The sequence below is a fragment of the Salvia splendens genome, chromosome 11 (genome assembly GCF_004379255.2).
Source record: "Salvia splendens isolate huo1 chromosome 11, SspV2, whole genome shotgun sequence".
NCBI classification, from domain to species: domain Eukaryota; kingdom Viridiplantae; phylum Streptophyta; class Magnoliopsida; order Lamiales; family Lamiaceae; genus Salvia; species Salvia splendens.
In genome coordinates this window covers 15,873,459-15,890,969 of record NC_056042.1, presented here as the reverse complement: position 1 = coordinate 15,890,969, position 17,511 = coordinate 15,873,459, and the positions used below count along the sequence as shown (strand labels likewise).

General features: G+C 38.4%; 1 pseudogene; it reads right to left on the bottom strand.

The window, feature by feature from the left end:
* Positions 1-234: 234 nt before the first annotated feature.
* LOC121754506 lies at positions 235-14,703 on the bottom strand (annotated as a pseudogene).
* Between the last annotated feature and the right edge of the window lie 2,808 nt (positions 14,704-17,511).

The following is a 17,511-nucleotide window of genomic DNA, read 5'->3' as shown; positions in this document are numbered from 1 at the left end:
TTTCAAAATAAATACATTTCTTATATTTTCCTCTATGCTCTTTTTTTTCTTTCTTATTCTACTGAAAAAATTGTCATTTTCAACATTACCAAAAGACGTCGATTTGCATACAAATGGGATAAATGATAAAAACTGAAACTTGATGATGATTTAGTATTTCGATTTCAAAGATTATGACCATACTTGAAGATGTAAATGATTATTAATTAATATAGTAGCTAGGTTGGATTGAGGTTAGAGATATACTTGTGGTTGGAGCATGAAATTAATGGCTTCCTCGAGAGCTTGGACGGATAGGTGTGGCATGGGAATGGGAAGAGCTCCCACACCCTTTTAATGCAATATCTTTCCCCACATAAATTGATCTCCGAAGAATGGTACGACTGTTGTGGGACACTGCATTTACATACTCACATCAATCATCCAATTAATCCAATTAATTCTAATATTAGTAATCTCTCTGTTCCATTACATGTGATGCCACAACCGCACTAGCTAAGGATAGCATAGTCGGGGAACCGTGACTATAGGCGGGGGTATAAGAAGCGGGGAAAGAAATAAGGGAAAATAAAATCAAACATTGGTTGCGAGACATGACTAATTAAGTGCTGATACATAGAAGAAAGATACTCGATCATGAAGACTCGAGTAATTGTTTGTAAAAATTTTAAAATATCAGAGTTTTGAACAAAATAGACTTGAGTCTTTTAAGATGCTCAACGGAAGCAAATGAACGCGGTTCCATGTATGAAGACATGAACCTCCGAGAGTCAAAATCTGACTGAATTAAATGTCTTGTCTCAATAGCACTTCCTCCACCACTTCGCTGCTCAACCTGCACATTTAGAAATATATGCAGGGCTGAGTACAAAAAGTACTCAGTGAACACATTGCCGAAAATTACACATATACATTTGAAAAATTGTCAAGTCATCATCACAGTAACACTCGGGGGTGTTATTGAAAAGGACCCGAGCTTACTAAAAATATTCACATTGGGCTGCAGCCCCCTTTTCCTGTACTTTAGCCATATCTGATCACATTGTGTCGCTGAGATGGTGTTCTCATACTGTCACCTTCCCTGTCCAACATGTCAGAGGTATCCTTGTGCCAGGAAGATGGCCACCTTCCACGGTCACCTTCTCTGCCGTTCACGGTCAGAGGTTCCAAGTAGGGACACTACCCTACCAGGACTCAAAATCGAATCGATTCACATATATCATCATTCATAATTCACTTGGCCTTAGCCAAACAGATAGGCATCATATACAAAACATTTGTGGCAAGACAACATCATTAAAATCACGAACATGTGTTCGTGTTTTCATAAAATACGATTTGTATTTTAGTATAAGAAAGCTCACCTCGTTCGCTTAAAGGTGTCGCACTTGAGTATTTCCTCTTTCCGGATTAGAGTCTCATGGAACAATTCCCTTTAGATAAATAAAATAATAATACACAACAATCAGTGGGAGAAAACTACTAATTAGAATGATATTTCGATTATTCGGCGGCCGCCCAAGGCGTCGCTTGAGACGCCGGTCGGCCGCTTAAGCCCATAATTCCTCCGTTGGCTCCTCGTATTTCCCTCCACGATATCGAATTAAAATCCCAAAAATTATAAAAGTGCACAATTAAATTATCGCAACCATTTCCCCTCGAAAATATATTTATTTCGGACTTAGGATAAAATTATTCATCCTCCGAAATATTCTGGGATTAATTAAATATTCCTCGCCATTAAATTTATTCAACGGCCCAAGGATTTAAATTAATCTGGCCCAAGTAAGTTTTATTCCCAGCTCAACTAATAATTTAGTAGTTGGCCCAACCTTTTTCCTCCTATTTAATCTAGGGTCCAAAATCAAAATTAAATGGAACCCAAACTAACAAATCATCAGTCTAATATAATAGGCCCAAAAAAATCAGCCCAAATTATACTCTACTTTTTTATTGTGCTTCATTTTTTCTATATATATCCCACTAAGCATTACAAAACTCTTCACAAACAAACTAACTTTCTTTTCATTCTTGTTTTGATAAATTTGGTTTCATGGATCCAAATTATCCAGACTATCGTCATTTTTTCCCAAACTTCCAATTTTTTTCAAATCCGAAGTATTCACAAAACCTTGAATTTTCTCCAAATCTAAGTCAAATTCCTACATCTACTATCGCCTTGTATTTTTTTATGTGTGTAATTTATTATTATATTGTGCTTTAATTATTTGAATATATAATATTTTCTGTTTTAAATTTGAATCATATATTTTTTTTATTATAATTTTTAGACATGATTTAATACATCTAAATTAACTATAAATTAAAATATTAATATAAAATATATGAAAAAGAAAATATTTAATTGGGTTGGGTTGGGGTCACTGATGAAAGTAAAAAAGTTGATGGGGGTTGAATTGAGGGAGAGTTGTGTATGGGGAGGATAGAGAAATGAATATTTATAATGCTACTGACTTAATGAACAAGAAAACAAAGATATAGAAAAAGATATGCTAAATCCCTATAATATCTAAACTAAATAATAATAGTATAAGACTCGTATCAACTCCCCCACGGTTAAAATCCACATTGTCCTCAAGGTGGGAACCACGAAGCAAAAAGGAGAGTTGAAATCATAAGCTTCGGCGTGGCAACTCCTCCTGGATCAAACACATATCGAACAGCTGACCGTCTCCCTTCTTCACCTCCATAAAAAATAACAAAGGTAGACTAATGTGGTCGTCCAAATTCAACGCTAAAATGGAAAGTTCTGCCACACAATCATGAATGCTCAAACACGGCGTGTTATTTCGCAGAGGAATCAACCTTGGATCGACGTCGAGCGATGTTGAACGTTGATTCAGACTTGTAACATCACCAACATTCAAATCCTTATAGACACAAGCACTTTCGTGGAAAACAGTGTAATCACCAATAGAACCATCCTCCTCTTTATCTTCTAGCAATGTCTCCTCCTTTTCACCAATCTTCTCATCATATACCCCAACGAGCACTTGCGGTGACTCATTGTCGTTCTTGACAATCCCTTTGTTCTTGACGAACTCTCCAGGGGACTCGTTGTTTGGAACATCAAGAGGAGTTCCATCATTGTGAACATCGGTAACGTCATTGGGAACATCATCACCGAATACTATCGTGGGAGTATTATCAGTTTTCTCTTCGGCTAAATTCTCATCTTGAATGTTCTCCTCAAACTCCTCCCCATCATCCGCATAACATAGAATGCGTTGTTTACACACATGTCCCCTCACCCATTTCTCGGGACAGTGCCAGCAGAGACCCAACCTGGACCGTTCTGACTTCTCCGCTTGGGAGACCCGTATTAGCGGCAGGCGTGGCTGCTCTGGAGTTTGACTGGTCACACGCGCGGGCTCACTGTACAGGTCCCGCGTTGGCTTTGCAGTGGAGTAGCGCGGCTGGTGGGAGGCGGGCTGGACTCGTGCTCTCACCTCCTCCCGAGGGCGAGGTCGGTCCCAGCACGTCTCCGAGCGTCAGGGCCGGTCAACGGTCGGGTAGCCGCGATCCTGCTGTTGAGCCAGTGGGTCCCCCAACGTTGGGCGGTGCCGCTGCGTTGCGATTGGCGGGTAGCGATCAAACCCTAATTGAGTCTGATGATCTCCGCGATCAGATAGGTGGCCACCCCTCTCGACGTAGCCACCGCGGTGTCGGGGCCAGGCGTCTTGCGCGCGATCGCGGTACCCGATGGGCTGGTATCTCGGCTGTGGGCGACGATCAGGTGGATCCAAGTGGTGTGAGACGTAGGGTGATTCTGGATCAGGCCACGAGGGCGGACGAATTACTTCCACCCGGCTGCTCGGAGGGTCCCAACTGGTTACATGGCGAGGTTGGGCCGGCTGGTAGGGACGGAATGACTGTGTGGCCTGAGGGAAGTCGTATTGACGACGGCGAGAGCCGGCGTAGTCGTATGAGATGTTGACGGACTGAGGCGTGGCTGTGGTGGATGATGATCGTCTGACTTCGACGCGGCACGCGGGAATCCTTCCCGTCGGCGTTGCAGAAGTAGTGTTGTCCTGCGGCTAGAGCTCGGCGGACAGGCGGGACTCGACAACCAAAGCAGTTGCTGTGCACGAAATGTTTTCCGTCGGGCAGCGGTGTAGCTTCGGTTCGAGATGGTGGGAGGGTCAGCTCTCAATGAAAGCACCAGTTGTTAAGGACCGTCCTCCTTAACGTCGATTTCCCCGAAAAATCAAGAAACAAGATGTCGTCGTTGTCGAGAGCCCAACGTTGGGTCGTGACTTGGACTGCAAAAAGGGGCGGTTGAGCGCGAGATCAGCCTCATCGGCAACCTTAGGAGATGTTTCTTCTTTGCTACTCAATTGAGCCAAAAGAATGATAATTTCATATATTGATTGAATGAATAAAAAAGATAACAGTCTGTCCTATTTATAATGCTACTGACTTAATGAATAAGAAAACAAAGATATAGAAAAAGATATGCTAAATCCCAATAATATCTAAACTAAATAATAATAGTATAAGACTAGTATCATTGGGTTGGGTGAGTGTCACGGATGGAGATAGTCTAAGAGAGGTTAAAGCAGGAGAAAGATAGAGTATTATTTTTTGCCATAAAAGGAAATGTCTCACTTATATTAGGATGATCTAAAAAGGAATACGTCTCACTTATAATAGGACAAAGAAAAGTAATTGTAATAATAATACCCCTGCTTTGAGGCCAGCTGCTGCCGTTCCCGCCGTGATGAACCTTGTCAAATGCTTCATTAATTAGCTCATTTACTTAAATAATTAATTAGCTAATCTTATAAACTCACCACACCATAACACTGATGAAACAACCAATCTTCAGGGAAATCCGAAAGCACGAATACATCTTGTGGAATGTCCACATCTGCAAGTGCAACACACCAAAAATGAAAGTTACTATTTTGTGTTTAAATAGAGAAGATGAGCTTATTATATTTGTGAATATATATAAACAAACTTCCTAGTGCCCAAATCTCCCCACCCTGGATCTAGGATTCCTCTCTGCCTTGTGTCTTCTTCAGTGCTTCCAAAATCATACATGTCACTTTTTCCGATTTCTTCAAAGGCTAATTAATCAATTAAGTTAATTATAACCAATTAATTACCCAACAATCGTACCATTCATTCCACGCCATAAAAATATGTGCACTTTTCATTTTCGTTCGTCCCATAAAAATATGGGCATTTCCATTTATGAAAGATTGTCCATAACTCGTTACTCATATATATTAATTTATTTACAATTTATATCACTATGACCTACCATTACATGCCATTAAAACTAATAACAATGCGGGTCTCACTGTCCACAAATATTACTTTAACTATCATTTTCCTCTTCTCTCTAATTTTACCAATTTTGTCTTAATTCCCGTGTCATATCATATGCCTATATTTTTATGGGACGTAGTTATATAATTGTACAATTAATGTAATGTACATACCACGCTTCCAAACACAAAATAAATTGGTTTCTTTCCCTTTTCAACCATCTATACTAATCTAAAGTGCAAGTTTGATGAAAAGTCCTTAATACCCTTTTTGGATGGAAAATGGAAAGGTGAGGTGTCTTCTATTCAAAAATAATTTTTTAAGACAAAAACAGTTGGGCAAATAATAGCCCAATAAGATGCTAACTTCTTGAAGAAGTGTTGAAACACATTTTAATAGTGCACTACCATTAAATTTTTTTATAATTAAGTTATTAAATTTATATATTAATTAGCCTTATATTTGAGTTAAATTGGAATTGTGATAGAGAGTTTAGTTTGCCTTCCATTTATTTAGGTTAAAATTGAGATTTAATCATTTATTGCAATACTTTTTAATATAAAGAGTAGTGTAAATTCTCATATTATTCAAACAAACAAGATGCATAAAATATTATTGTTCTTTTAAGTGATAGTAGTAATTTACTTTTTATACGTATATGTGGCGGGAAGTAAGAAATTTATTCTTTCCAATATAAAAAATTCATTTAGTCTTTGGAAATGTATATCAAGTTATGCTATGGTCTGAAATTAAAAGAAAGAAATAAACAATCAACTAAAATGTGATTATTGGATAATACAAATTTTCTAACTTGACTTCTCAAAGAAGTTTTAAATTTATATGATTTAAATTATTCATATATTTAATGTGGATATGTTTAATATTCCATATATTTTTTTTAAATTAATTTTTTATAAATGAAGCTATTAAATTTATATATTAATTTACCTTTTATTTGGATTAATGACTTGCATAGCACTTTCAATAAACATCTTTACTCACACATATTTTCTTTATTTGTATATCTTATTCTAATTAATTCATACTATTTGATCATTAGTCACACATCTTATTTTTGTCATTAATTTTATTATTTTTACTTCGCTTAGATTATAAATTAAAATTGCATAAATGTTTCATTCACTGGGGAGTAGTAAATTCTTCATTTTGAGTGAGACAAGATAAATACATTTCTGTTTTTTTAAATCTTCATATTTCTTTCAATTCTTATATTCTATATATTTATTATATTTTATATTCATTATTTGAAACTCTTATATCGCGTGCATAGCTCGGGTTTTAATACTAGTTCAACAAATTCTTCAGATGCTTCATATTTGCTTCCGAGATTCAAGAAACAGTATCCCACCACGTCCACTAGAGGCCCCCACTCTGCAAATTACTCCACTAACCATCCATCATTCTTCATTACTCAAATATCCCATATACTCCATTATATATACACACACAAGGAAATGTCCTCTTATGTAGAGGATTTCATCAAATGTACAAGAAAATATTCTAATCCATTATAGACGTCTATCAATTACTCGTTAGTCTATCCATGTATCTCGTCTATCCATTTTAGACCCCTAAACCCTAAACTCTATGCATATCATTTCTTTCTTTGTTTATATTTCTTTCCTTCATATAGCATTAAGCAATCCTGATTATTTGGTGAAGTTGTACTCCTACAATCTAATAAAGGATTTCTAATATATTAGTGCCCGTAATAATACTTTTATACAAATAAAAGCCACATCAAGCTAGGTAATCTACATTTCTTCTTATAAGCTTCATATATATTGTTCAAAATATGTGAATTCATATCGCTTGTGCATATCAACAATCTCAACTCACTTCAAGTAATCTGTTCTGAAAATATACTATTAATTAATTTTCTCAAACAGTATCATCCTTTCTTCAATACACAATGTCGATCTGCTTAAACCATCTCCAATGGTACACTAAAACAAATAACTTTTCATTTTGTGAGTAAAAGAAACATAATATAAAAAATATTAAGTTTCGTGTAAATTGTTAGAGTAAAATCATTTATGACGTGACATTTACACTAAAATAGATTTGAATAAATGGTCGAAGATGTTATATTCAATATTAGTTCAAAAAGCTTATCCGTTCAAAATCACATGTAACATCAATCCAATAGTGGGATGCACATACATATATATGTACGCATGTATAATAATCTCAATATACCTAATACAAAGTTAGATAGTTAAAAAGACTAAATAGATACACTTTACCATTGGGTTTGGGCAATACACGGGAACTCCACATATAGGATGTTGGGACTTGAGAAATTGAGATATGTCTACTTTTGAAGTATCCAACGGGGCCAAGATTCAACTTATTTTTCCTCATCCCATTAATAAATCCTCGTATTCCCCACCATATCATTAAATCAACCAGAGCATACGATAGCTATACATATCAATCAAGAAAATATCACAGTTTGAGTTTAACATTTGAAATACTTTTGGGCACAAAATTTGAAAAATAGATTAGGTAAAGGTTAAAGCGAAGAGAATAAAGTAAAAGAGAGAATAAAGTAAGAGAAATGAAGAGAAAGTAGAGTAAGAGAGAGAATAAAGTTTTTAAAAAAAAATGAAATGACTTAACTACCTTTGGACAGAAAAAAAAATGAATATGACTCAACTATCTTTAGACAGAAAAAAAGAATATGACTCAACTAACTTGAGACGGATGGAATATATATCACAAAATAAAAAAGAGAACCTAATTATTAAAGGACAATCATACCCATCCGGACCCCTGAGTGAATGGGTGAGGGAAGGCTCGTGTTGGTCTGTAAAAATTCTATAAGTTAATCTTAAAATCCATTAAAATTTACTATTATTTTCCATGTAAAGTTAATTAACTTACTAGATTGCATTTAGCAATTACCATATCCATCTATAAATTAACATTTTTCTTTATGTAATCAAAATGATGGAAATGAATATATTAAAACGTACGTCCAAGGTACTGTGAACATGATGTGGAGGGGAATGCCAAGAGCTTCAGCTATATCTTTGCTTCCTGCATAAAGTAATACTCCCTCCGTCCCGCACTACTCGCACTTATTTCCTTTTTGGGCGTCCCAAGTTACTTGCACTCTTTCCATTTTTAGTAAAAATTTTCGCCTACAGCCGTCATTTTTTACTTTCCTATACACTCATTCCTTAATCTTCGTGCCGAAAAGGAAAGGGGCGAGTAGCCCGGGACGGAGGGAGTACTATTAATTGAAATAATTATGAGAAAAAATTTAATGGTCAAGGCATACCAAATTGCAGTGTGATGTGGTATGCCCCACTAATAAATCTTTGAGACTCCACTAAATACATTTATTTATTTAAGAAAATAGATATTATTATTAAATTTGGAAACTATCCAAAAATTTATGAGTTCCATATATTTAATTTATACTTACGTTTTTTATGACCAAATTTCTTGCATGAGTTATAAATTGTATAATCCTTTTTTGTTATCAATAAGAACATGATTGTTTAACAAAATAAAATATACTGTATGAAATATTATATATTATATTTTGTTTTTAGACAGACGAAAAATTAATAAAACAAGATTAATTCATGCCATTTACTTGCTATTATTAGCTACATTTATATTTAATAGTATAATTATTCATATATATGAAATGGTAAAATAATATAAGAATGAATAGTTTCACATAGATATCGTTCATATATATGAAATGGTAAAATAATATAAGAATGAATAGTTTCACATAGTTATCGTAAAGACTAAAGCTACTGAATTTTATTTAGAAACTCCTAAATTAGAAGTAAGTAGCTCCTAAATTTTTGGATAGTTCCAAATTTCATAATAATATCCATTTTTATAAAGAACGAGTGTATTTAGTGGGGCCTCTATTTTTGTAAAGAATGAGTGTATTTAGTGGGGCCTCTATAAATCTATATCAAAGAATTCTTAGAGGGGCATACCACATCATACTGCTATTTGGTATACCTTAACTACTGAATTTTTTCTCAAAATTTAGAGGTCATGACTTAAAATTTTAAAATTCACCCATACTTAATATCGTGAGGTGCATAAAGCAACATTTCACGAAAATTCAAATAACGAATTTTCTTGCATAATTTCATTTGATCACAAATATGTGTACTACTTTGATTCGAGTCAAATTTTAAGATGTGAAATAATACAGGTGAAAACTGTTTAAGTGAAATGTGTCTCACCTATAATAACCAAATTTGCGGGTATAAATGACTATTCACCTAATTTTAAAATAGTTCAGAAAAAAAATTCAAGATAACAATTCAAAAAGATACTGGTAAATGGTAATACATGAAAAAAATAAAAATTCGTGACATAAAAACCAAAAGCAATTTAAAGTATAATTTTTAAAAGGTATACATAGGTTTTCCAATAATGATTTCTCTTGTAGATGTATTATTCTTTATTACGTCAAAAGTATAAAAATTATAATACTCGAGAATCCGAAATGCAACATATCTTCCTTTTCTAATTTAATAAATATATACTACATGCATCTCTCATGAGTCATGCAACTATGTATTCCCTCATTTATAGTATTACTAATATTATTTATTTTTTATTTCTTTTTAAATTAATAATTAGAACTTGAATTTTTACTAGAACCAACTCATATATTTTTGTTTATACTTTGCGCGGTCATGTGGACAGCCATTCGAAAAAAACGTCAAAATATTTTCGAAAACTGATGCGCTATAAGGGCACCCACAATGGGCGCCCGATGGCACGCCCTATGCGTGCCATCGTCCTCGGGCGCGGACGATGCCTCCATTGTGGGTGCTCGCCATAGGGCGCGCCCTAAGCTTCGGGCGCAGAAGAAGCGCGGACGATGGCCTATCGTCCTCGCCATCCGGCACAATTGTGAGCTCGGCGGACGATGGTCGCGGACGATGGCACGCGTTTTTAAATTTTTTTTTTCTGATTTTTTGTCTATTTAAACCTCGTTTCTCATTCACTTGTTCATATGAACATCTCGCCTCTCTCATTTCTCTCATCTCTCACATTTCTACCTCTCTCACATACCAAAATGAACCACGGCGACGACACTAGTTCTAGTTCCTCAGAGTCAGGTAGTCCGACCTTAGAAGCCTTAGATGCAGCCGTTGAAGAGGCCATGGCGGAATGCTTAGTCCAAATGCAGCGCGAGGAGGCGGCGGCAGCAGCGGCGGAGCAGATCCACAGGCCTATTCGACGTCAGACGGTTGTCCGACGCGACCACGCGGCAGCTCACCAACGTCTGATTGCAGACTAAATGTATTAATTTTTATAAATGAAATGAAGTTTTTTCCCAATTTTTATAGTTATTTAAATATTCAAATAAAAGAAAATGCATAGGGCGCGCCTTAGGGCGCCACACTGCAGGTGGGAGGGTAGGAGGATAAAAATGATGACGTGGCGGTGCATAGCCCCATTGCTAATGCTCTAACATTTCAAAAACTGATTTACTTGATTTCATGAATAATGTTAAAATTGAAGTAGATTCCAACTAAAATATTTTTGTTATACTTATTCACAAAAGGATCAAGTGCAAGAAAGATTATAATACTTAGTAATCATTAGTATTAAAGTAAATTGGATTATAAATTATATTAATGTGAAAGGCATAATAGTAAGTGCATAAACTTGATTTTATAGTATTCAGGCGAAAGAAATAATTATATTTACTATCTCTAGGTATCTGATTAGTTATTTATATAGAATGTGTGTCGTTGACGGGCATTTTGGTATGAAAATTCTGAAAAATAATTTAAAGGTGCAAAGTGTAAAGTTTAATTTATTAATATAGTATTTTTCAAGGGACAGCAAAGTTTAAGGACCATAGATGTTGTTAACTAAAATGGGACGATGAATTGTCAAATAACTAACCGAAAGCAGGAGGATTTGCAATAATTGCTTCTGGTTCGGCAGAGACTGGATCAGGTTGAGTGCATGCTGGAAGAAGAGATTCAATGACATTTCTTAGACCATCCACAACGGGACTCGCCGGCGTCTCGCGTCTCGTCTCAGCGAGACGAGACCCCGGCGAGACGCGTTGCAGCCTCCATCTCGTCCCGTCTCGTCCCGCGTCTCGTCGCGCGTCTCGACTCGCCGAGCCAGGAGACGAGCTGTCTCGCCACGCGCCTAGGCGACGTGGCGCAGCCCGGCGTCGTGCGTGACGCCCACTCGCCGGCCCGCGAGTGGGCGTCGTCACGTGCTGACGCAATAAATATTTTTTTTTAAAAAAAATTCGAATTTAAATAAAAAAAAAAATTTTGTAACGGTATTATTACCGTTTTTTTGTTTTTTTTTATATTTTTTTTGTTTTTTATTAAATTTTTTACTCTATAAATACTCCTAAACCCATCCTCATTTACACACAACTACACATCTATTCTTCATATCATCTAAATTTTCTCTCAAATTTTCGCTGAAATTTTCATAACCCAACTCAAGATGTCCGGCGACGGCGAGGGCAACTATGGCGGCTCCGGCTCCGGCGGGTGGGATCTCAACTCATTCGGCGATTGGGAGAACATGATCAACACATTGGGCGGTGGAGGTTCGTCAACGCCGGGGACCCAGGGTTCGGCGACGCCGGGGGGGTACCAACCACCCAATTTTGACCTTGATGCATATGTTCGTCCCAACGTCCCGCGGTTTTCGCAGGGATTATCCCAGATCCGGGAGGATTTTCCAGTTGATCCCACGCCGGGAGTAGGCCGAGGCGGTGGAGGTGGGCGAGGCGGTGGAGGTGGCCGAGGCAGTGTACAACCCCAGACGGGCGAGGACGAGGAGGAAGAAGAGGAAGAGGAAGAGGATCTTGGCCGACATCCGTACAACAACCTCGAAACGATGGCGGTGTACAACGCCTGGATCACGGTCTCGTACGATTCCATCGTCGGGAATCAACAAACCCGGAAGTGTTTCTGGGAAAAGGTTGTCGAGGTCTACCACCAAATAAAGCCGAACCGCTCCCGCAAGCGCACAGTTAAAATGATCCGCTGTCACTTTGACCGAGTCGACCGACAGGTCAAAAAATTCTGCGGCATCTACTCGGCGGAAGAGGCGCGCTACCAAAGCGGCGCCACGGCCACCGACATTTTGACGTCCGCTTTGCGCGCCTACTACCAGGACGAGGGACATCAATTCAGATTTGTTGATGTTTGGCGCGCCGTCAAGGACGAGGAACGATGGGCCGACGGTTTCCGCTCCAGCTCGGGCTCAAACTCGAAGCGCACGAAGCATACGGCGAGTGGCCTATACTCGTCTAGTGCTGGTGCGTCTGGTGGTGACACTGCTGAAGGCATCAGCCAACATGATGCTGAATCCCAGGAGTTTGCGGGTACGGTCGGCGATGCAGGAGGATCCGCGAGTAGGCGCCGTCGGCCGCAAGGGACGAAGGCGGCGAAAGCGGCTAGAGCAAGGAAGGGCCGAGGCGAATCAAGCCAGCCGGCCTCAGGATCGGGCTCGCGAGGAGGCTCGGACACACTTATGGTGGCGTACATGACCGCCACAATGGCGGACACTTCCCGCTTCTCGCACTCCCAATACGCGGCCTGGTGGAACGGAATTGTGCATATGGCAGCACAACTTGGCCTTCCGACTCCCCCTCAACCTCGACCGCCTCCGGAGGATGATTAGCCCTTCCGATTAATTTTTTTTTATTTTGTGTGTTTTTTTATTTTGTGTGTGTTTTTTTTTTTTGTGTTTTTTTATTTTGTGTGTTTTTTTATTTTGTGTGTTTTTTTATTTTGTTTTAATTTTAATAAAGTGTGTTTGTTTAAATTGAATTGGGTTTTAAAAAAAATTATAAATTAAATTGAATGAATAGTAATTAAGAGACGGTATAGAGACGGTTAAGAGACGGAGCGTTGCAGGTTCCGTCTCTTAATTAAGAGATGGAGGCAAAAAGGACAGTGAAGCCCTCAAATAGTGCCCAAATAGTAGTTAAGAGACGGTTTAAGAGACGGTATAGAGACAGCGTTGTGGATGGCCTTAGTTGTTTGCGTTGCAAAGCAAAGCCATATCTGCCGAAGCCTACAATAGTAATGGTCTACAGTTAAATTCAATTTTTGAAGCTACACTTCCAAAATAATTACGTTGGATTAAACATGGAATTCGAAATGTGGAATTTAAAATTTAATTCCATTTTTAATTTTGATACAGCTGTAAAATTGAGTACCGCCAAAACACACGACATTACTACACCCACAATATATAATATAATATAACATAATATATGGTATGGGGATAAAAACTATGTCTCAGTTCAAATTTTATGCAATTGAGTGTAAGGAATTAATATTTATAATCAATTTAAAATTCTTTGTTTGATAAAAATTAATTAATTAATACTCCATCCATTCCACAAAGATCGTCTTATTTTGACCGGACACGAATTTTAAGAAATATAATTAAAAGTGTATTGAAAAAATTAGTGGAATGTGAGTCCTACTTTTATATATTAGTTTTATAATAAAATGTGAGTATGAATGAATTAGTGGAATATGGGGTGCACTATAAAAAATGGTAAAAGGTGAAATGAGACAAATTTTATGAAACGGACGGAAATGGGAAAATAGGACAATCTTTATAGGACGGAGGTAGTATGAAATTATATTTCATTTCCGAATTTTTGTTTGATAAGTTAAAAAAATAACTAAAACTTAGCATTACTTTTTTAAAATATTTAACTTTATGTATATAGATTATATGTTTTCTACATATTTTGACTAAAATGTGTGAATGTTTCGATGGCTGCACATGGTGTCCTGTGTGATTAGGCTCATTTGTGTATTTTGAGCTTTGTGTGTATCTTGCGCATTGCGTGTAGCAATATGATAAGGGTAATTCCCTTATCAAAATGTCGGAGACGATAGAAGAGATAAAAGAGAAGTTCTGGGAGGTGAAATCCCGTCGACAACTCAAGCTTAAACAAAGTGCGTAAAATAAAATAGAAAGAGCCGTAAATTCATATATTCATTCATTCGTTCAATGAAAGGAATAACAATGACACCTATTTATAATGCTAAATACCTTAATTTAAGGAACAAGAAAATATCCTAAACACATATGGAAAAGATATGACAAATCACTAATTAACTAATTAATAAAGATATGACAATCTTCATATAGATATGCACGTATCAACTCCCCCGCGGTTAAAATCCACCTTGTCCTCAAGGTTGGAACCACGAAGCAACGATGAGCGTCGAGGAATCCTCCTGGGTCAAATATACAAAACTGACCAGTCCAATTATATACTTCATTTGGCTTCATAAAAAGCCACTGTGACAGTGGCAACATGGTCTCGTAATGAGAACCATTCACATGAAACATAAGAGAGTTTTCTTCTTCTACCATTTCCATGACTTCAAGCATTGTATACATAGGTTCCTGATAAGGCTAATTTCATGCATTGATTAAGGGGTTAAATTCATGCATTTACGGGGTCTAACACATATTTTTAAGCCAGGTATGTAGAGATTTCGCCAGGTCTAGGAAGAAGAAAAGGACGTTTGCATGGAACAAGGAAATGGCGATAAAAGTGAGCATTGTGGAGAAAATGACTAGACGGAGGAGATCACGGATGCTGAAGGGCAGAGTAGAGATTTCTGCGAAAGCTTCTAGAAGATCAAACCCGCACCTATATAAGGGAGAGAGCATGCATTTTAGAAGGGGGGACTTTAGACAGGGAGCTCTCGTCTCTCGGCACTTTTGGCTCTCTTAGCTCACTCGCCATACTCTACACACTTGTTTTATCGAGAACTTGAGGGGTTTTCGGGTTCATTTTCATTTTACTGTTAAGTAGTTGGGTAACACCGTCCTCGTGAAGGGTGAAGATACAATTATTGCTTTCGTTTTATTTTGCAGTCGTGAATTTCACCGAGCTTCGCCGTTCGAAGCTCGACTCTGTTTTCTATTGAATTTCCGTTATCTATACAATTTTCTGTTTCTGAATTTACCTTGCTGCTGTTGATTTCGATTATGGATGCAATTGGTTTTGAATTTATCATAGTTACTGAACTGGATGTTTGATTTCTGCATTGGTTTACTGAGTTTGAGTGGAAGTATTGGAAGTTTGTGTTGATCGGAGCAGATCTGTTGAATCGAAAGTTATGGAGTAGATTTTGTTGGTTGTTGGGTTCAGAATGCTTGGATCCGGAGTGGATTAAGCATCCGACGTCTGGATCTGAAACAGAGTTGATCGTGGTTGATGCCTAGTTTACGCGTTTTCGTTTCATTCCGTCTAGTATATGTAGATCTGTTTTATTTTCAACTAATAGCAAGTTTTCGACGTCCGCACTTTTACATTCTGTTTGAATCTGGAAATGTGCTATGTTTTCTTCATGTTCGCGTGTGATTCGGGTAATGAATTGCATGTAGTTGTTAGTTAAATCCTTAGTTTGTTATTTGCAGCTTTTATTCCGTACTTACTGTTTCTGGACGATGGTCCCCGCTGTTTACTCACTTTCTGTCTAGCTAGATTAGGAAGCTATTTGCTTGGTCTAAGAAGTTAGTTTAATATCTTGCAGTTATGAGAAAGTTCAATGTCAGCATGATGTTTTCAGTTTCCTAGGTCCAGAGTTTAATTCGTTCCTAGGTCTAGTGGTAGTTACACCTCAACCCAAATTTGCGTGGCAGCAGCCATTCATCTTTCCAAAGTCTTCTAAATGCTTTCTTACGCGTCCATCTTCGTGGGATCGATCCCTGCTTCCCTGTACTAATTCATAGTATAGCGGGTTGAGGTTTTTTGAACACGGAATCAGTGTGTCCAACGACTGAGATTTCTGATATCCTCTGAGTTCCTAGACCTCGTGATCTAGCGGATTCTCTGGATCTGAGAAGCTTGACCTAGCATTAAAAGCACACACGTTTCTAGAAGAGCTGAAGAGCGAATTTCAGTTCCTCAATGATATCAACATCAAGAACTAACGACTCTCTCTCATCAACTTGGTCTAGGTCCCGGTTTTCCCCATTATCGTCAATCCTATCATTCCCCTCGTCAAGATGCTTACCCGCTAATGAATCGACCAATTCAATTGGAACTACAATGTGACCATCGTTATCCAAGAAACACTCCAAATGTTGAGGTGGAACTGCATCTTCTTCAATAATTTTTCTTTCTTTCGCACCATCATCTTCTCTTGCTTCCAAATTCCCATCAATATCAACCTTTTCAAAGCCACAAAAACGAGCAGAAGAATGTACAAACTTCTCAGTAGAATCATCAAATCCTTTCCCAACTCGATCACAATCAACAATCAAACTCTCTTTTTGGGCACACTTCAAAACATCCCAAGATGAATTCTTGAGCAGCACATAAGAAGATGGGGCAGCGTAGGTATCCAATGCAGCGTACGACGGCAGTCCAAAGGCAGCGTCTGGCTGTGCTAGACTAGGCTGCTGCAACGAGTGATCTAGATACAGCCACGGTTGCAAGGGCTGGTACGGGGGCTGATATTCAAGCTGCCCCGGGTGATATCCAACGTAGGGATTTTGCGGCGGCGGGTTTGAATGATAGGGTAGCTGATCATATGCCGAGGACTCGAGGAAAGTGCACTGTCCCGGTGTCTCCCAGCAAGTAGGCGGGTCCCAGAAGGTTGAACACTGTGGTTGGACCGGCTGCGATGGCTGGTAAGTAGACGACTGCTGGTATTTGTCCGTCTGGTAGGGTGGAGTTATCTGTACAGTCGGGTACGGTGGCCACGGGCTTGACGCTGCGTGTGTTGGCGGGCAATTCTGCTAATAACCTGACCAAGCAATCTGGTATTGTGTCGTGGTGGCCGATGTTGGCGTGTCGTACCCATGGTCGGCGTATAGGGGCTGGTGGCAAGTGGACTGGAATTGCGGCTGTGAGGCAGCGTACAGTCGGGGTCGGTCGGGTGGATCAGGTTCGGGCCAGAGTGGAGGGACCGTGGCTGCTGCCCTACGCTTATGCTCAATCAATCGGGTCTCGAGTCAGGCGTGCCAAGCGACGATATATTCCAACTTTGCAGCTATTGAATTCAGTTGCAAGTCATCAAATGCCTGCGATATCTCCGGCCATGAACGAAGATTGACTTCGGCCTGAGCTCTCAATGAAAGCACCAATTTGATAAGGGTAATTCCCTTATCAAGATGCCAGAGACGATAAAAGAGATAAAAGAGAAGTCCCGGGAGGCGAAATCC